This window comes from Mirounga angustirostris, unplaced genomic scaffold (assembly GCF_029215605.1).
Source record: "Mirounga angustirostris isolate CCGP_5_RB_7025 unplaced genomic scaffold, mMirAng1.0.hap1 SCAF_8, whole genome shotgun sequence".
NCBI lineage: Eukaryota > Metazoa > Chordata > Mammalia > Carnivora > Phocidae > Mirounga > Mirounga angustirostris.
Genome location: NW_026991716.1, coordinates 64,402,090 through 64,424,879, shown reverse-complemented (window position 1 = coordinate 64,424,879; position 22,790 = coordinate 64,402,090). Strand labels below are relative to the sequence as shown.

Here is a 22,790-nt window from a genome sequence, read left to right as displayed (position 1 = left end):
AGGCAAGCCTCTTCCATGATCTGCATCTGTAGCCGTGCTGTGTACCAGACACCCTGTAATGATTGTGGAGCATGGCTGCCCTTGGTCCTTGAATCTCCACTCCCTTCTATGGAGATCCTTGAGTTTCCTTTCAGGATTTATCTTCCTACTCCTCTTCTTCCTCCCCTTCCTCTCCTCCCCTCCCATCATCAGCCCTCTCCCTCTCCTATGTCTTCTCATCTTCCTGTCCTCCTTCCCTTCCTTTTCCTCTTCCCCTCTCTCTAGTAATATATATAATAATATATATATAAACATATATATGTTTTATGTAAGGTGATTCAAATACTACATACATGCATTTTATGGTAGCAATATTTTGCACTGTTAAAAATTAGAAAATAAAATAAAAATCATATTGTCACCAACTCTAGATAGTCATTTTAAACTCTAATGCATATCCTTTCCAATATTAGATCTCTATATAACATATATAATACTTATATATTGTTTTTCATATATATATAGTTTTACAAATATGTCTACCTATTTTGTGTGTTATGTGTGTGTATACATAATGTATAAATACATGTGTATGTATTTATGCGATTTGTTGTTTTATAACTTGCTTTTTCCAGTTAGTCATCTCCATTTCACAATTTCAGTAAATTTTCATCTCATATAATACCTAAATCTTATTTAAATTTCTCCAGTGGATTCCAGAATGACCACCGCTGCTGCTTCGCCCAAAACAGTATCCCATTAACAACCTGGTGTTTATGCCCCTATAGAGTCTTTTTCATCAAGCACAGTCCCTTTTATTATGATGCTGACTTGTTGCAAAAACAGGCCCACTTGTCCTGCAGAATGTGTTTCCTTCTCTTGATTGTGTCTAACAGTCACGGGAGGGATGACTTTATGGAATATTCCAGGATGGGACACACTTTAACTTTCTAGTCACAGTTTGAGAGTGAAATATCCATTGATAAGCAATTTGCTCTTCCTATCTAGAAGCTTTTATGACATTCTTCTTATTCATCAGGATACACTTAGATGTGTTTCTTTTTCATGAAAACTAACTGGATCCCAGTGTGCAGATTCAGCTCTTTTCTCAGGCCAAGGATATTATTTTTCATGCATCCCATTGTTTCTTTGCAAACACCCATTAGTTGCTTACTACGTCTTCTACCACTCTTTCACCTTTTCCCACATGACTTTTACTTCTTTCATTCTTATGCTTTAAGGTATTTCTGGCTATTGATCTGGTCATTCCTTCGTCAAACTCCTTTATTTATTACCTACTAATATTTGCTTTAGTTTGAGAATAATGATTTGAATCTCTAGAAAATCCTTTTTTTTTTTTAAATTGTTTGAATCTTCTTAAGTGTTCATTGTTCATGATTAATTTTTATTCAGGAGATCATCTGTCTCATGCAGCAATTCAGCAATTCTATCTCACAGCGTGTGATTACATTGTTAGTCTGATCCATTTCTTTAGGCTGTGGGGGCTCCATGGATGGGAAGTTATTTCCCCTGCCAGCACCTTGGAGCTCAGGCCAGTTGTTGAAATACTGGTGAGACTGGTGGGAATCCCGTTGTGGTGATCTGGTCCATAAACCTATGGGCCACAGACAGGATGTCAGCACACTTACAGTGTTCCTGGAAGAAGTCTATTCTCTGTCTTCCCACAGTTTTAGGTGAGTTAAGGTAAGGAAAACTTTGCACAAACTGAGTGAAGGTAAGGAAAATTTTTCATTTGCAATCTTGGAAACTAGAAGATAGATCATATAGAGAAAAGACCCATAACCCAAGAATCCTATACATGGCCAAGATGCATTCACATGTCAGGCTGAAAGACATGATCTCAAGGATAGGCAAGAACTCAGATTGAATGCAACCCAAATTCCCTATATTTGGAAAATTTATGAGAAAAGACTAGAATAAAACAACAAATTAACCAAAGCAAGGATCTCAGCCTGGACCAAAATGAAGAGGCAGAATCTGGACCAAAATGTGATTGAGGCAGTGTGGCCCAAGAATTATAAATACAAGCTCTGAGTGGCTCACCTGAATTTAGTTCTTGACCATGTCACTCATTTGCTATGACATTGGGCAAGTATTTAACATCTCTTTGTCTCATTTTTTCACTTACAGAATAAGGATTGGGAATAATGGTAGGACTTATCCCACAGTATGGTTGCAAAGAAAAAGTGAGTCAATAAATGTAAAACAGTTAGAAGAGAATCTGGCACATAATATATGCTCAGTAAAAGTTATCACATTAGTATTCTACATATCAGTTTAAGAAAACATTGTCTAACAGTACATAAGTGCTGGATAAAGACTCTTGAAATAGAAGAGACATTTCATAAGGGAAATTTTGATATAGTAATCACTAAATTATCTCAGCAAACCATTGGTATGTGGGGAAAGAAAGGCAAGATAAAAGTGACCCAAAGGATGGGGGTTTATGTAAGGAAGGAAGAATGTGGGGAACATAAAAGTATTTCAAAGTTGTTGGTTTTTTTTTTTTTGAGAGGTGGGAAAGCAGGTAGGATTAGAACGTTATGGTGCGGAAACAAGAATGTAGTTTGTATCTTGTTTTTAAAGCAATCATAGTGACATATGTGTCTGATTAAGAGAGCAGGGAAAGAGATGGTAACCACTAAGGGAATGGAAAAATACACCAGAAACTTTAAATTAACATGGGGGAAATAGGAATGAGCAGCAATTCAATCAAACTGACAAAACCAAGGGGAAGAAAAATAGGGAAAAAACAATGTAAGCAAGTAGTAAACAGTGGAGTAAGGTGAAAAGAACAAAATCAACAACAGTAGGCCTTTTGCTAAATGTGAATAGACTGGATTTACCTAGTAAAAGTCAGAAATTGTTACTTTGGGTTAAAAAACAAAATTTGGATCTGTGAATTTACAAGTGCATATTAAAAGTATAAAATTTCTCCCTTCTTTCCTTCCTCCCTTCCTTCCTTCCTTACTTCTTTCCTTCCTTCCAATAAAGGGATTGTGTAACACAAGGAAATGCAAAACAAAAGAAAACTGGAATAACAATATTAATATTACATAAGATGAAATTAAAGGTTAAAAACATTTAGAATAAACAGACATATTGTGTAAAGGAATCTAAGTTCATGAAGATTTGCCATAAAATGACAACACAGTAACAAAATACACAAAGCAAAAATGATTAAAAATGCAAGGAAATCCTTATAAAAGTACAATGATAGTGAAAGATTTTTTTTACCACATCCTTCTCAGAAATAGGTCAATTTACTAGGCAGAAAAATAAGTATTTATTTAGCAAACTTGGTGTGTTTGATGTATAGATCTTAAAGTAGAGAATGTAATTTTTTCAAGTATCTAAGTAATAAACAATTGGTCAGATACTTAGCCACAAAGAAATCTATACTAAATTTTAAAAAGGGGAGACTTTTTAGGACATACACACTATTAAAATTAGAAGTAAATAATAAAATGGAGACCCCCATCAAAAGCTCAAAATACTTAAAAAGTAAGAAATAGTACCAGATAATATTTGGATCAAAAAATGAAATTAAAAGGAAAACATTTTCTAGACATCAGTGAGAAGAATACTTTTTCCAAATTTCATGAAACCTAACAACTAGCAGGTCTCAGAAAAAATAAATGTAATATTAGATACTACCACCATTAAAAAGTCAAGATAAAATAACGAGCAACTTACCTAATGATTTTGAAAAAGAACAACAAAATAAAAAAAAGTTGGGAAATGAGAATTAACTGATAAAAGACCTGAACTTAATGAAATAGAAAACAAAAATCATTGAAAAGATAAATTAGTCCCAAAGCAAGTCTTTGAAAGAGAATTACATATTTTTATTAAGCTTTATCTAAGGATCTGGTAAGATCAGACTCCAGCAAAACAACAACAACAACAACCAAAAACCAAATTGTTCACTCAAATTAGGATAATTCCAGGATGGCTTGAAGAGATACTGTTCACCAAGATAAGGGCATTGTATAGGAAAGACAGACAGAATAGCCCAGTATTTTCAGGGAGTAACAGCAGAGTTGTCAATACCACTTGCTCATGAGGGGACAAAGAGAGGACGCTATTAATCAAAACTTGGAAGGAGAGAATTGTGCAGAAAAGCCACATTCTATGGCCTTCAGTGGAGTCAAAACCAGCCTGATATGACCCTGTGGGGAGTGAGGCAGGGGGTATATACTATGCCTGAGCCTCACTGTAGTTTTTCCTTCTTATCTCCTGCTGTAAATCCCCATTGGTAAATCTAACTGGAAGCCAGAGTGCCCTGGAATTCACTGATACGGTCTATACAAGTTCACCTCCTGAGGCATAGAGCAGTGTGAAGAACAGTGGAGTTCATCGGGAAGGGCAAACAGGTATCCAGCACATTATCAAATTCATAGCATGAGTTCTCAATCTCAAGTAATACATTTCACAGATTATATGCTGGAAAATTGTAGATTGTCACTTAATCTGAGACATACAGTGCAGATAGTAGCCAATAAACTATTGATTTAAATTATATGTAGTGAAAAGAAGGGGCACATGCACTCCAATGTTCATAGCAGCAATGTCCATGATAGCCAAACTGTGGAAGGGGCCGAGATGCCCTTGAACCGAAGAATGGATAAAGAAGATGTGGTTCATATATACAATGGAATATTACTCAGCCATCAGAAAAGATAAATACCCACCATTTGCATCGACATGGATGGAACTGGAGGATAAGGATTATGGTAAGTGAAATAAGTCAAGCAGAGAAAGACAATTATCATATGGTTTCACTCATATGTAGAACATAAGGAATAGCGTGGAGGATCATAGGGGAAGGGAAGGAAAACTGAAGGGGGGGAAATCAGAGAGGGAGACAAACCATGAGATACTGTGGGCTTCGGGAAACAAACTGAGGGTTTCAGAGGAGGGGGGGTGGGGGGCATGGGGTAGCCAGGTGATGGTATTAAGGAGGGCACATGTGATGAGCACTGGGTGTTATACGCAACTAATGAATCATTGAACACTACATCAAAAACTAATGATGTACTATATGGTGGCCAACTGAACATAAAAAAAAAAATACACAAAGAACACACACAAAAATAAATTATAATATTGATGAGTTTTCTTTGTGAAAAAAAATAATTGAACAATTGTTTTAGTGATGATTTTGTTTCATCATCAATTGAGAAAGCTTTTAAAGTACAATTATAATTTGTTATTGTCAAGAGTGTAACTTACTTAAAGTTTTGAAATGATATAGAGATTTCAATTAAAAAATTCCAAGAGTTTATTTAACAATTTTAAAAAGTATTAATAACTCATGTTGAATCAATAGGTAAGAGATACCTATGCTACTCAAGGAACTGAGGTTGGAATTTTATTTAGATCAAAAAAAAAAAAATTGTCCCCATCTGGTGAAGAGGGGAATACAGCAGCTTTTATGGTGACTTCTATTTTACTTGTCACTTCATAGTATTGCCTTTGGCTACCCCATAGTTTTACGGTCACATTATGTGGCACCGAAGAAACTCAAATGTGAAGCAACAATTAGTAATCTAACCAATATTAATCAGTACTGTGGCTTGACATTTCAGGCTGCTATAGACATTTCAAAATGGCATCCTCACTTTTGCCAAAGAAATTCAATTTTTATCAACTGCTGCAGGATAGGGGGTCTTTGTGCAGAAATAAAGAACACATATTATATGATACTGGTTTATTTTCCTAGCTCCTATTCATGAGTGCACTCCATGCATTGCTCTTTTTTGATTCCATCATGCCACACAGTACTACATGAATGATTAACCTTCAAAAAGCTGTCATTTCTAAGATGAGTTGATTGGGGCACCGCAGTACTGTTTAAACCTTTATGTAGCAATAATAACACTTAAAACACCAAGATATGAAGGAGACTGGGGTCTGTCCTATTTCTTTGATTTCCTGGTCTCTTTCCTTTGTATAGCTCTTTGAAATCTCTAAGATTTACACCAGTAGCTTTTGTAGTAACTTCATCTATGATGCCAAGTAATTGAATAATAGAAAATAAGAGAGGAAAAAAAATCTCAGGGATAATCTATTACAAACTCGAATTTTAAGGATGACGAGAAAGAGGTCTAGAGACATTAATTGCATAAAGGACACAGCCATTAGTGGCCAGAATGCTAGAGGTCAGCTCAAAATCCTAGAACATTGGGAACAAAACAGAACTAGAAACCTATGCCTTGGTGTCTAATTAATAGCTTTCTTCATTATTCCCTGATGACTTTTTTTTTAAAGATTTTATTTATTTGATAGAGAGAGACACAGAGAGAGGGAACACAAGCAGGGGGAGTGGGAGAAGGAGAAGCAGGCTTCCCACTGAGCAGGAAGCCCGATGTGGGGCTCGATCCCAGGACCCTGAGATCATGAGCCAAAGGCAGACGCTTAACGACTGAGCCACCCAGGCGCCCCTCTCTGATGACTCTTAAATGAAAAGCATAATTTACAGAAAACTTTTATACCCACCCCAAAAAATATATCTAAGAAAACATTTAAATAAAAATTAAAAGATAAATAGGACAAGATTGTGCTACTAAAAATTATATGTATTCTTACTTTAGTGCCTAAAGTAGATAGGCATAATTATATGTCAGAAAAACTGATATCAATTATAATTTTTGTTACAACTTCAAATAAGGGTACTTATTTACTGCCACAATCTTCCAGTATTTGAAAGATGGTAAATAAATATATTTCTTTCAATATGGTCTTATAGCTATTCAGAGTAAGATGAAAACCTTATTCCAAATACATTCTCATTTGGGAGAGAATAGTTAAATACTTACTCTTAATTTAAAAAAAAAGTGGTTAGACTCATGAAATCCCCGAACTGGAAGAGCATGTATAGATTTCAGTCTCACTTCCTACCCAAAATAGGAGTCCCTTCTGCAGAGCAGTCCTGTGGTCACTGCTTACATATTTCCAGTAATAAGAAACACACTATTTGTGAGGCAGCACTTTTTACCAAGATGTCATAAAATTCTTCCATATTGAGCATAAGTCAGCCACTCTGTCCTTACAGCTTCAGCTCAATGTAAGTTTTTCCCTCTAAAGCAAAGCAAAGTTTGTTCTTTTCCTGGTAGTCATTGCACAAACATTTAGAGATTGTTATTCTCTCTATTCTAAGTGTTCTCTTCTGTTGCACTAGCACTTCAAGTTTCTGTAGTTGTCCATATGACGTCCAGCTTTGAGATTCCTGGTCATTCTGACAGTTCCTCTAAATATAGCAATTTGCCCATGTACCGCTAGAAATTGATGCTCACATAATGATTGTGGGTTCCCAATACTTTCTTGTATATCCCAGGTACTGCTTAACAGCTCAACTTAGGTTGGTCTACCATGTTCTTGGATCAGGGCATTAAGCTTCCAGTACAGTTCTGGCTCATGTTTAGCTTGGGGGTCAGTAAAATAACCCAGATCTTTTCAACATGAACCTTGGCAAAATCATCTCCCTAATGCCCTCCTGGTGAAATTTAGGTGATAAAATTTAAATGCAGAGCTCTATATTTTTCCCTGCTAAATTTTTTCATGGTTTGTTTCCACTGTTTTAGCATTTTGAGCTGACAAGGACAAGTGACAAAGTTTGGTGGGCACTCTGGGACTTAGCCAAAGTAAAGATAGTATGGTATCTATCAGGATGGAACTACCATAAAGATGGTTATCTAGTGAAAACTCTGAACCCTAGGGGAATGGGCTTGGGTAGGAAAACATTCTAGCCTTGAAGGGACCAGCTGATAAGGATAAAGATGTATCAAAAAGGGAGTGAGGCAGAAAAGGAAAAATGAAAATCTTCCTAAGACAAAATTCACTGTTTGCAATTTTATCTAGAGCTGGCTAGGAATAGGATATTTTTTTGATATGTTGATATTTTATTATATAGAATCCATCATTTATGCAAAAAATGCCATAGGGGTAAATTAGGAGTGAATTAATAGTCAAAGAATTTCTGTTATTATTATTTAAATTTCTTTAGAGCAAGATTTTTCCAATGTCAGCATTATTGACATTTTGAGTGGAGTAATTCTTTGTTTAGGAAAGCTGTCTGTTGAACTGAATAATGTTTAACAGCCTCCCTGGCCTCTACCTACTAGATGCCAGCAGCATCTCCTGCCCCGGTTGTGGCAACCACAAACATATCAGATGTTGCTAAATGTCCTCTGGCTGGATAAAATTGACCTGAGTTTAGAACAACTAGTCTAATTCAGTACGTAAGTAATAAACTACACCAATTATGGTAAAAACATATTCTGTTAAATTTGGTGTTAGTCAATAGCAAACATTAGTTGTAGGGAGCATGACCATCAATAACATGTTCCATGCTCTTTTTTTGTACATGGTCTATACAAGGGATTGTTTATGTTTTATCCTTTGCCTTTATGCTATTAGAAAGACCTTGTGGGAACCCTCCTACACTGTTGGTGGGAATGCAAGCTGGTGCAGCCACTCTGGAAAACAGTATGGAGGTTCCTCAAAAAGTTGAAAATAGAGCTACCCTATGACCCAGCAATTGCACTATTGGGTATTTACCCCAAAGATACAAATGTAGTGATCCGAAGGGTACATGCACCCCAATGTTTATAGCAGCAATGTCCACAATACCAAAGTGTGGAAAGAGCCAAGATGTCCATTGACAGATGAATGGATAAAGAAGATATGGTATATCTATACAATGGAATATTATGCAGTCATCAAAAAAATGAAATCTTGCCATTTGCAATGACGTGGATGGAACTGGAGGGTGTTATGCTGAGCGAAATAAGTCAATCAGAGAAAGATATGTATCATATGACCTCACTGATATGAGGAATTCTTTATCTCAGGAAACAAACTGAGGTTGGCTGGAGTGGTGGGGGGTGGGAAGGATGGGATGGCTAGGTGATAGACATTGGGGAGGGTATGTGCTATGGTGAGCGCTGTGAATTGTGCAAGACTTGAATCACAGATCTGTACCTCTGAAACAAATAATACATTATATGTTAAAAAAAGAAGAAGAAGAAGAAGAAGATAGCAGGAGGGGAAGAAAGAAGGGGGGGAAATTGGAGGGGGAGATGAACCATGAGAGACGACGGACTCTGAAAAACAGGGTTCTAGAGGGGAGGGGGATGGGAGGATGGGTTAACCTAGTAATGGGTATTAAAGAGGGCACATTCTGCATGGAGCTCTGGGTGTTATAAGCAAACAATGAATCATGGAACCCTACATCAAAAACTAATGATGTGATGTATGGTGATTAACATAACATAATAATAATAATAAAAAAGAAAGACTTTGTGGATATTTCTTTTTTTTTTTAAAGATTTTATTTATTTATTTTGACAGAGACACAGCGAGAGAGGGAACACAAGCAGGGGGGTGGGAGAGGGAGAAGCAGGCTCCCCGACAAGCAGGGAGCCTGATGTGGAGCTCGATCCCAGGACCCTGGGATCATGACTTGAGCTGAAGGCAGATGCTTAGCGACTGAGTCACCCAGGCACTCCCCTTGTGGATATTTCTTGCAAAGTCTTCAAAATATGTATTAATTCATCGAGTAAATATTTGCTGAACTGAGAATATGTTCCAGGTAGAATTATACACATAGGAGTTGCAGCAATAAATAAGACAAATTAAAAATCCCTGCCTTCATGAAGCATACATTAATGTGTGTGTACATGTGTGTCTATTCATGTGTTTGTGTGTATGTACGTGCATATGAATACAAGTGCGTGCATGTGTGCTGGAAGTGAAGACGAAAAAACAATGAAAAGAATTTAAAAGTATATAGTGCTATGAAGTCATTGAGATGCTATGAAGAAAACTAAAGTAGGGTAAGGCATAGAATGAAGTGTATTTCTGTGCCACTGTACAAAGACAGCCTGGTTGAGGAGAGGACATTTGAGCAGAGCACTGAATGTTATGAAAGAAGGAACACTAAAAGTTCTTGGGAAAGAATATTTTAGCCAGAGGAAAGATCGTTGCTCTGGGCTGCATTGCATCCTTTCCAAATTCATATGTTGAGTTCCTAACCTCTAGTACTTCAGAATGTGTTTGTAGATAAAATTTTTAAGGGGGTATTTTAGGTAAAATGAGGTCATATGGGTCTCTAATCCTATATGACTGGTTTCTTTATAAGAAGAAAGGATTTGGGGACGCCTCGCTGGCTCAGTCGGTTAAGCGGCTGCCTTCAGTTCAGGTCATGATCCCAGGATCTTGGGATCGAGTCCCACATCCAGCTCCTTGCTCAGCGGGGAGCCTGCTTCTCCCTCTGCCTGCCACTCCTCCTGCTTGTGCTCGCTCTCTCTGACAAATAAATAAAATCTTTAAAAAAAAAAAGGGATTTGGACACACACACAGAGTGGCCATATGAGGATATAGCGAAAGGTAGCATCTGCAAGCCAGGGAGAGAGGCCTCGGGAGAAACCAAACCTGCGGGTACCTGGATCCTGTCTTTCTAGCCTTCAGAACTATGAGAAAATAAATTTCTATTGTTTAAGCCATCCAGACTGTGGTCTTTTGTTATGGCAACCTTAGCAAACGGATGCAAGCATGTCAACTGGCAAGAGTTTGATAGGTTTGATGAACAGCATGGTAGGTCAGAATGAAAGAAGGGGAGACTGGTAGGAGGTAGGATTGAAAAGAAAGACAGGAGGTGGTAAGGAGGCTGGATTTTGTTCTTGGTAAAAGTGAACAGGCTTTTGAGCAGGGGATTGACATGAGTAATTGACATTTAAAGAAGGGCAATCAGACTGCGGCACGCACAGCTGACTGGAGAGCTAGCGTGGAAGCCGGAGATTGGTTAGCAGGCACTGCAGTAGCCCACCCAGACGAGCGCGGGGCCGGACCTGGCTGCCGATGGCGGCCTAGGTGAGAACTGATTGGAGTCAGAGTGTGTTCTGAGGGTAGAGCCAGCAGGTTTTGCCAATGGACAGGAAGTACTGTGCAAAGGAAAGAGAAGCTAACCTGAACCTGTGTTTTGCACGTAGGTAAAAAGGCTAACGGTGGTTGTATTTTCTGAGGTGGGAAAACCTGGAGGAAGAATTATCCTAACCTTTGAATGTAGGCTGCTATGTTTTGTTATGTTAAGTGCACCATGAGATATGTTTCCTTTATTTAAGAAATTCTAAGCGTAACATTTGTGGGAAAATGCAAAAAATATAAGAATATATGGAAAAAAACCTATTTTTCCTTTTGTAATCTTTTGTAATCTTACTCTTCAGAGTTGAGCACTTTTTTAAAATTTTATTATGTTATGTTAATCACCATACATCACATCATTAGTTTTTTATGTAGTGTTCCATGATTCATTGTTTGCATATAACACCCAGTGCTCCGTTCAGTACGTGCCCTCTTTAATACCCATCACCAGGCTAACCCATCCCCCGACCCCCTCCTCTCTAGAACTTTCAGTTTGTTTCTCAGAGTCTACAGAGTTGAACACTTTTAACAGCTAATGGTGCATCTTTCTAAACTTTCTTCCTGGGTATATTTACTCTCTCTCTCACAATCTTTCTCTCTTGCTCTCTTGCTCTCTTCTATCACACACTCATACACACACACACACATGCATGCACACTTCTTAGAAACTGATTTCTATCCCGATAAAAAAAGTGCTACAATTCTCAAAAAACATAGAATTCAATGGTGCATGCATTTATTTTCCCTTCCTTTTTAAAATTTTTTTTATTTTTATACTTTAAGGAAGCTTGTTGGAGTTGTATGTGGAAGGCCGGACAGTGGGTGGTAAAACCACTACTTTACGGAAAAAAGAGTGACATTCTCAAATGGCCATGGTTGCTGTTATTCTGGGCTCCAGATCCTGGATCTTTGTTTTCAACTGCATTTGGTTTTTATTAAGGTGAATTTTGTTCAATATATCCAAATTTTATTTGTCTGTAACTTTACAAGTGGGTCATTTTGGGGACCTGATGAGAAATTATAAATACCAACCAAAGGAGTGATTCCTTAACTTCCTATTTGGTTAATTATTACTATTTTAAGCAGTCAAGGTCTTTTAATGCAGTAATCTATTTTTTTCTGACATTTTTATATGATTAAACCAAATGTGAACAACGTGATTCAAGAAATCAAATTTACTTGCTGAATTCACCAAGGTCTCCAGATGGGAAAAACAAATGAACAGATTCCATATAAAACATGCAAAGGAAAGGACAAAATAAAGTTAAATTTTTCATCTGAAATACTTTAACAGATTAAAGTTTTTAACCCATAGAGGCACCATGAAATAAGGTAAAGTAAAAAATTATGTGTGTGGTTCTTACATTATTATGGATTATAGAAGAACATTGTGATATGTTGTGTGTGATTCTGGAATAGAGATTCTCAGTCATAAACCTACTGATTCTCCATAGTCCACCCTCTTCTGTTCTTTTTGGTCCTTCTTCTCAATGCCCATACAACAAGAAATATATTCTAAGACAAATGAGTTACACAGTGCTCTCAAAGAAAATGAGCAAATTCAGAGGACCAAATACAGCTCTGGGGAAAAGAACTGGAAAACATAACCTGCATGAGGTCGTTGGAAAGAGAAATGATGTCTCTATGCCAGTCACTGTGATACGACTTTAATGTTGGCATCTAATTTAGTCCCTGCATCAACCCTAATGAATGTTACTATTCCATTGTGTAGACAAGCAAACAGACCCATAGATGTTAAGTGACTTGCCCAAATTATTCTATCCAGTAACTTACAGGATGGAACATGGACCTGTTGACTTCAAGGCAAGGAACATAGACCCATTGACTTCTCTCCTCCATGATCCAATGGCCTCTGCTCTGCATTGGAACGCTGCACTGGTGTTTACTAGAGCATTCATCAGTAGAAGTTTTCATGTGTATGTCATTTGGCTTTAGCTCTTTTATATTAAAAATGTTTTATAATTTTATTTCCTATTTCCATAACTACATAGTAATACTCATTGTGTCTTAATCATCTTTATATCTCTAGCCTGTAACACTACACTTTCCACAGAGTGGATGTGAAATAGGCATTATTTGAAGGGATAATAAAAGGTGGATCTTTTGGCATCTCAAAAAGAGAAATTATCCATGACAATAAAAGCCCATTTTTATTTAAAACCATGTTATATATACATTATACATCTTAGTACAAAATAAAGCAGAAAAAGAAACATGAAAATTTTATTTAGAAATGTAAAGGTGGAATCAATAGATACCAGGCTGTATAGACAAAAGATATAATCAGTTCTTGAGAGTTAAATAATTTCCTTTATTGGGTTAATCTTCTCAGTGTTGAAAGAAGTTAAGAATTTTGTTATTTTAAATGATTTCTCAGTAGTACAACTCATTACTCTTCCTTGAGCTACTAACGTTTTATTTTATAAATAGTTACAAAACGTGATAGTTTGTGACTGTGCATATATTTCTCTGTCCAAATGTTAAATTGACATGTAAAATAATGCAGATTTTGAACTTTTCTTCATTTCTTTATGTTTAGCCAATAGAGTTTATCTAGGACACAGCTGAAGGCATTTATGCCAGCTAATTGGAATAAAAGATGGCCAAATTCCTAATTTTGTTTTGTCATATTAAGCAACTGAATAGTTTTTTGACTAGGTATTACTTCTACACTTGATCTTAGCCAAAAGGCCGAGAAGCGATGACTAGGTATTACTTCTGAATCTTAAGGTTTTATGGTTACTTGTAAATAATTTATATGTCTACTATATTTCTCACAAATAATTTTGTCCTGGCTATAGGAAGATTTCTTCTACAATCAGGTTAGGTGCCAAATACGAGTGTGATTTGTTTCTTGACTTTCAAAACTGGAAAAAGTAAGGATAACATTAAGATAATGAGGTCATAAATTTTTGTCTTTTATAATTCCCAGGTCCAAGTAATTTCACAGTTTCTTTATGATGATCTTTAGTTCAGATCACAAATTTTTCCCATTGTAAAGAAAGGATAACTTTTTGCCATTAAAGCTGAGACAAGCTGTCTTCTTTCTGGAAAAGGAAGGGTCAGATGCAGACAAAGTTCCACTCGGAAAGGAAGAGAAAGTAGAAAGCCAACTGCTTCTCCCAGGGGATTGTGGGAAGGAGAAAATGGAGATCAAATACACAGTAAGACTTCAGACTATTGGGCCCAAATCTTAGGGAATGAATTGTGTTGTTTAGTTTAAGAGAAAGACCTAAGGCAGAGGAATATTAGGTCAGTCCCCTTTTGGAACCCTAGAAAAAGACTGCCTTGGTGTGTGTTCTCAAACAATGTCAAGGTGGGGGATAGTAGTGGTGCACATTAGAGTAGCCAAAGCAGAAGAAGATGTTCACACAGACAAGCTGACTGGGAGTTCTCGAGCTGAATTTGGACTCTGGTATCATAGGAGAGACCCCAAAATTCTGACATGCTCTTTGAGGGAAATGGAATATATTTAAGAGTTTGGCTGATGAACTTGCCAGAGGGGCTTATCATAATACAGGCAAAAGATGTTTCATAAGGACTAGAGAAAAGCAGACTCGTCGAGGCAGAGACTCCAAAGAAGTTACAAGCAGACCTCATTAGAGACCCACAGGGCAAGTGAAGGCTAAAGTAGGATTGGGTCATCAAGAATGTGCAAACAGGAGGGGCACCTGGGTGGCTAAGTCGTTAAGCGTCTGCCTTCAGCTCAGCTCATGATCCCGGGGTCCTGGTATCGAGTCCCGCATTGGGCTCCCTGCTCAGTGGGAGGCCTGCTTCTCCCTCTCCCACTCCCCCTGCTAGTGCTCCCTCTCTCGCTGTGTCTCTCTCTGTCAAATAAATAAATAAAATCTTAAAAAAAAAAAAAAAAAGAATGTGCAAACAGGAGAACACCAGCTGTCTGGAGGCCAGCAGGGTGTCCAAAGACCAGGCTGACTAGAGAGAGCACAGTGGAGAGCAGAGATCCCGAAAGACAGAGGCCAAGACAAGGACTGATGTATTTGGACTGTTTTTGTCCCTCCTTCACAGTGAAGTCATGTATAAACCTGCAATTTGTCTTGCTTTAACCCAGAGCCATCCTGAAGGTGAGCATGGAGAGGGAGAAAATTTGAATGACTAAGCAGTGATTCAAAAGAGAAGAGTAACAGAAAAGTCTCTTGTATTAGAAGATATTGAGATGCCACTAACACAAGGTTAAGCTCTCACTCTCTTGCACTATGAGTCGAGGACTTGCGAGGAAGGGTAGATACGTTTTCTTTGCTCCTTTGCAAGTCAATGCAGTCCTGCAATTCTTCTTAACAACTTCTTTTCAGTCATCTTTTAAAAAATCAATCATTTCTCACTGAACCAGGAAGAAATAAAAAACCTGAACAGACATATAACCACTAAGGAAATTGAAGCAGTCATCAAAAATCTCCCAACAAACAAAGTCCAGGGCCAGATGGCTTCCCAGGGGAATTCTACCAAACATTTAAAGAAGAATTAATACCTATTCTTCTGAAACTGTTCCAAAAAATAGAAATGGAAGGAAAACTCATTTTATGAGGCCACAATTACCTTGATCCCCAAACCAGACAAAGACCCCATCAAAAAGGAGAATTACAGACCAATATCCCTGATGAACATGGATGCAAAAATTCTCACCAAAATACTAGCCAATAGGACCCAACAGTGCATTAGAAGGATTATTCACCACGACCAAGTGGGATTTATTCCTGGGCTGCAAGTTTGGTTCAGCATCCGCAAATCAATCAATGTGATACAATACATTCATAAAAGAAAGAACAAGAACCATATGATCCTCTCAATAGATGCAGAAAAAGCATTTGACAAAGTACAGCATCCTTTCTTGATCAAAACTCTTCAGAGTATAGGCATAGAGGGTACATACCTCAATATCATAAAAGCCATCTATGAAAAACCCACAACAAATATCATTCTCAATGGGGAAAAACTGAGAGCTTTCCCCCTAAGGTCAGGAATGCAGCAGGGATGTCCACTATCACCACTGCTATTCAACATAGTACTAGAAGTCCTAGCCACAGCAATCAGACAACAAAAAGAAAGAAAAGGCATCCAAATCGGCAAAGAAGAAGCCAAACTCTCACTCTTTGCAGATGATATGATACTTTATGTGGAAAACCAAAAGACTCCACCCCAAAACTGCTAGAACTCATACAGGAATTCAGCAAAGTGGCAGGATATAAAATCAATGCACAGAAGTAAGTGGCATTCCTATACACCAACAACAAGACAGAAGAAAGAGAAATTAAGGAGTCGATCCCATTTACAATTGCACCCAAAGCCATAAGATACCTAGGAATAAATCTAACCAAAGAGGCAAAGGATCTGTACTCAGAAAACTATAAAATACTCATGAAAGAAATTGAGGAATACACAAAGAAATGGAAAAACGTTCCATGCTCATGGATTGGAAGAAAAAATATTGTGAAGATGTCAATGCTACCTAGAGCAATCTACATATTTAATGCAATCCCCATCAAAATACCATCCACTTTTTTCAAAGAAATGGAACAAATAATCCTAAAATTTGTTTGGAACCAGAAAAGACCCTGAATAGCCAGAAGAATGTTGAAAAAGAAAAGCAAAGCTGGTGGCATCACAATTCCGGACTTCAAGCTCTGTTACAAAGCTGTCATCATCAAGACAGTATGGTACTGCCACAAAAGCAGACACATAGTTCAATGGAACAGAATAGAGAGCCCAGAAATGGACCCTCAACTCTATGGTCAACTAATCTTCGACAAAGCAGGAATGAATGTCCAATGGAAAAAAGACAGTCTCTTTAACAAATGGTGTTGGGAAAATTGGACAGCCACATGCAGAAGAATAAAACGGGACCATTTCCTTACACCACACACAAAAATAGACTCCAAATGGTTGAAAGACCTCAATGTGAGACAGGAGTCCATCAAAATCCTAGAGGAAAACACAGGCAGCAACCTCTTCGACCTCAGCTGCAACAACTTCTTCCTAGAAAAATCGCCAAAGGCAAGGGAAGCGAGGGCAAAAATGAACTATTGGGACCTCATCAAGATAAAAAGCTTTTGCACAGCAAAAGAAACAGTCAACAAAACCAAAAGACAGCCGACAGAATGGGAGAAGATATTTATAAATGACATATCAGATAAAGGGCTAGTATCCAAAATCTATAAAGAACTTATCAAACTCAACACCCAAAGAACAAATGATCCAATCAAGAAATGGGCAGAAGACATGGACAGACATTTTTCCAAAGAAGACATCCAAATGGCCAACAGACACATGAAAAAGTGCTCAGCATCGCTCAGCATCAGGGAAATCCAAATCAAAACCTGAGTGAGATACCACCTCACACCAGCCAGAATGGCTAAAATTAACAAGTCAGGAAACGACAGATGTTGGTGGGGATGTGGAGAAAGGGGAACCCTCCTGCACTGTTGGTGGGAATGCAAGCTGATGCAGCCAATCTGAAAAACAGTATGGAGGTTCCTCAAAAAGTTGAAAGTAGAGCTACCATACGACCCAGCAATTGCACTACTGGGTATTTACCACAAAGATACAAATGTAGTGATCCGAAGGGGTACGTGCACCTCAATGTTTATAGCAGCAATGTCCACAGTAGACAAACTATGGAAAGAGCCAAGATGTCCATCAATAGATGAATGGATAAAGAAGATGTGGTATATAGATACAATGGAATACTATGCAGCCATAAAAAAAAATGAAATCTTGCCATTTGCAACGACGTGGATGGAACTAGAGGGTATTATGCTAAGCTGAAAAAGTCAATCAGAGAAAGACATGTATCATATGATCTCACTGATATGAAGAATTCTTAATCTCAGGAAACAAACTGAGGGTTGCTAGAGTGGTGGAGGGGGGCAGGGATGGGGTGGCTGAGTGATAGACATTGGGGAGGGTATGTGCTATTGTGAGTGCTGTGAATTGTGTAAGACTGTTGAATCACAGACCTGTACCTCTGAAACAAATAATACATTGTATGTTAAAAAAGAAAAAGAAAAAGATATTAGGAAGGGTAAAATGAAGGGGGTAAATCGGAGGGGGAGACGAACCATGAGAGACTATGGACCTTGAGAAACAAACTGAGGGTTTTAGATGGGAGGGGGCTGGGGGGATGTGTTAGCCCAGTGATGGGTATTAAGGAGGGCATATATCGAATGGAGCACTGGGTGTTATACACAAACAATGAATCATGGAACACTATGTCAAAAAAAAAATGCTAGAAAAAAAAGATTATGGAAGATTTATAAGCACTAAAAAAGTTGGGAAAATTACTTCTTAACCAAGATATATAGGAGAGAAGGAAATAGTATAAAAGCAAAGTTACTAGTTTTCTGACATTCAAATTATTAACTGGCTTATATCTTTCTATGTCTCCCTAAACTTGGGCACTTTTTATGTTTGTTTTTATGTTTAGTGCCTAGGAACCATAAAGATATCACTTCATTTTGTTGGCACAAACATATGACTGTAGAGAACTGGGAAAATAAGTGAAAGTCTAATAATATTTATTGAAGGTTTTGAATCCTGAAATAAAAATAAAAGAATAGCAAATAAAAAATCAATCATTTCTCTCCATTGAGACACCATTGAGGCCTGGAACTCCTGTCTTACAGTGTTGTAGGAAGCTTCTTAGTAGCCACCCTATTGGCTCGCACTGCTTCATGCCACACACTCTCTTCTTCTGAAGAGTTCAAAGGGTCTTGAGCCCACTGAATTATTCCTGGCTTGTAATGATTTGTGGGTAGCAGCACTTGCATCAGCCTCAGCCTTTAAATTTTCCCTTTCAATTTTTAAGAAACAGTGATGCTGATTCTTTATGGATACTAAAATTTGGTCTATTTGGCCAATTACATTTCTTTGTCTTTGGTTCCTTGGTTGATTCATTAACTTCTTCAACAAATATTTATAGCACAAGTGCCAGGCCTAGTGGACAAAACTGAAATGTCAGACATGGTCTCTGTCCTCATGGAAATCACATTTTGATTATTTGGATTAACGTCACTAGACAGGGACAGCCCACCCACCCCATACATAGTCTGTTCCTTATTTTTTTTACACGTATTTCCGTTGTCAAACAACTCAAGTTTTTTTTTTTTTTTAAGATTTTATTTATTTATTTGAGACAGAGAGAATGAGAGACAGAGAGCAGGAGAGGGAGGAGGGTCAGAGGGAGAAGCAGACTCCCTGCTGAACAGGGAGCCCGATGCAGGACTCGATCCCGGGACTCCAGGATCATGACCTGAGCCGAAGGCAGTTGCTTAACCAACTGAGCCACCCAGGTGCCCCAAACAACTCAACTTTTATGTAAACACTTTTGTCATTTTTTCCTCCATGTTTCATTTTTATTTTTCTTTACTCTTATTCCCCTTGTAATTGTATACCTTTTAATAACATTTTGAACATTCTCACTATGTTTGCACTTATAGGCCCTTATAAAGTTCCTAATGTTTGGAAAACAGTTAAAGATTAATTGTGCATACAGAAAGCAAGTTGACTAATAAGGCACAGTGCCCCAAGTTTTTAACAGTCTGCTGCCACCGCTAACGCTGTGTGCCGGTGATGAGCTTTTGCTCCAAAACATAGCTTTGTTCATATCTACAGCAATCTCTGAGTTGAAAGTTTGTAAGTTAAAAAGAAAATAACACCCTACTTAAAAAAAAAAAATCGAATTATTTAACTGAAGTAAATACAAACAATAAAGTAGTACCTAGAAAGATATAATTTAATAATGAAAAATTCCTGCCTTTATTGCCTGAATGAGGAGAGAATTATCTAAAACTAATATTATAAAATCTAAAAAAAGCCTTCCATAGTAGAGTTATGTATAAAAGTGTTAGGGGACTCTAAATGAAGGTATATTTAATTCTCTACATAGATGAGGTTACATCTGATGTGGGCCTTGAATACTAGGTAAGAACTGGCTGAATAGATGGGAAAGAATTATACAGGTACAAGGAACACCACAGGTAAAGGCAGAGGGGTGTGAACACTGCCATGAAGTACAACATGGGGGAGAGAGAGGAGGCTGGAAAGTAAATTGTGGTCTGATGGTGAGGGATGCTGTATGTCATGCTAAGGCGTCTCTAGTTAATTCTATAAGGGGTGGAGAGCCCTCAGATGCTTTAAGATTGACCTGTTTATGCTTGGGTTTTGGAGTGGCCTGGCACCTGAATGAAGGCATGTTTGTGATTGGGGAGAAGTAGAGAGCAGTGGTAGTCACTGGAGTGTATTTTTCATCTCCTTCATGAAACCACTTCTTGTAGCATGATTTTATTAGTTTGTGAGTTAAAATATCAATTTGGAATATTCTGCAAATCAAACACATGCTCCCTGTGTTATGTACACATTATAACTATATAATTGTTGACTTGATTTTTTTCTAATAGTGCTAACTTTTCATTGCTGAAGAAAACCCAATTCTCAGAAACATGACTTTATCTAACTTACATTACAACCTTACTACTTGCAATCTCATATACTTTTAGCTTGTTTTTTGCAGACATAGTTATTGCAATGTCCTATTGTAGAAAGTGTGTTTGGCTCATATTTACATTTCTGATATGCCTTTATATTTTAATGGTAACATGCTGAAGAGAATAATTAGGTTAATTGAGCTTCAGATGAAAATAAATTTAAAATTATTTCTCCATACAAAGAGCTTAAAAACATTAACAAATTTATAAACTCTAAAATTAGGCCAGAACTTTCACTAAAGTTCTTTTAAGGATTTGTTTCAATTTAGAGTCATTTTTAAGAAAATAAAATTTATAGTTTCCCTAAATGTAAAATACAAACTTTTATAAAATAATATAAAAGTTATTTTCCAGATTCCCACTTGATTCTGCTGAAGTGAGGCTCTGAGGAAGAATTTGGGTAGGAGACATCAGGAATAAAGCTAAAACTGCACTTTGCATGGTGAACCTACTAAATGCAATGAAAAAATTCAGCATTGAATGTAAAATTTCTGACACAATGAGTGCAGATTTTGGTGAAGCATCTTGTTGTGGTATACACAGTGTCTTTACAAAATTTAGAATCTTATAGAGCAGAACTACATTTCAAATTACTTGTCGAAGTATATAGTTGTATATATACACATTTAGAATCACTGAACTATAATTATTTTGTGGAAAAGCTGATATCACAAAAAGTTCTTAAATGGCAGTATGTATTTTCTGTTCTGCTTATGAACAATCAGACTTTAGAAATCTTTGAACTTAAACAAATCTAAGTGATTTATGATGGTATTACACTTTTTGTAAATGTGTCCTTGAAATGTTGGCTTCATTCTTTTCAAATTGTCCGGAAATCTTTAATCAAAGTATTTAATGAATGGAAGAGTCTCAAAACTTCAGCTTTCAAAGTATTTTAAGAAACTGTAATTATTGAAAACAAGCTTGTAACAGGAAAATTGTGGTGCTTATATCAACGAATTAAAGGAGAAACTGAAAAAATTAAATAACATGAGCTCTAGTAGATTCAAGATTTAATTTAGACTCCCTTAATTTGATCTACATCCCAGACTCTTTTGTGTTTGGAGGGGTTTTTCCAGCTGAGATACTAGAGATGAGAAGCAGTTATACTTTCCAACCTGGCAAATCCTGGTTTCTCTGCTCTTTCTAAGTTTTGCTTCTAAAGTGATCAGGTTTTGCTTTAGCTTATCTCTTTTTTGCCACACTACCTCATTACCTTATACACAAATAAGAACAACTAGCTGACTTTCTATATTATGCCTAGAGAAGAATAGAAAATTCAAACTGCATTGATGATTCCATTTAAAATCAAACTTTGAGGTTCTTGTCCAAGATGGTGACATAGGAGGATACATCATGATCAACTGAGATTCACTCCAGGGATGCAATGAAGGTTCAACACCCACAAATCAATCAATGTGATACATTAAGAAAATGAAGGACAAAAATCATACAATCATCTCAACATATGCAGAAAAAACATTTGACAAAATTCAACATCCATTCATGATAATAATTCTCAAAGAGTGGGAAGAGAGAATGTACCTCATCATAATAAAGGCCATATATGCCAAGGGCACAGCTAACACATCCTCAGTGGTGAAAAGCTGAAAAGCTTTCCTCTAAGATCAGGAAAAAGATAAGGATACCCACTGTCACTACTTTTTTTTCAACAGTACTAGAAGTTCTAGGCAGAGCAATTAGTCAAGAAGAAGAGAAATAGAAAGTATCCAAATCAGAAAAGTAGAAGTAAAATTGTCACTATTTGCAGATGACGTGATTTTATATATAGAAATTCCTAAAGACTCCACCACAAAACTGTTAAAACTAATGAACAAATTCAGTAAAGTTGCAGGATACAAAAATTATTTGTGTTTTTATATCCTGATATTGAATTTCAGAAAGAAAATTTAAGAAAACAATCACATTTACAATTGCTTCAGCAGAATAAAATATCTAAGAATAAATTTAACCAAGGAAGGGAAATGGCTGTACACTGAAAACTATGACATTGGTGAAAGAAACTGAAGACACAAATATATGGAAAGATATTACACATCTATTGATTAGAAGAATTCATATTATTAAAATATCCATACCACTCAAAGTAATGTATATATTCAGTGCAATAGCTATCAAATTCCAAAAATATTTTTCACAGAAATAAAAAAAAGTTTTATGGAACCACAAAGATCCTGAATAGACAAAGCTACCTTGAGGAAGAAGAGTAAAACTGAAGGTATCACACTTCCTGGTTTCAAATTATATTACGAAGCAATAGTAACCAAAACCAGTACGCTATTGGCATAAAAACACACACATACATAGATCAATGGCACAGAATAG

At 37.0% G+C, this 22,790-nt stretch overlaps 1 pseudogene; it reads right to left on the bottom strand.

Annotated features, from left to right (window-relative positions):
* Positions 1 to 13,489: 13,489 nt before the first annotated feature.
* On the bottom strand, positions 13,490 to 13,650 carry LOC123838112 (U2 spliceosomal RNA; annotated as a pseudogene).
* Positions 13,651 to 22,790: the final 9,140 nt, after the last annotated feature.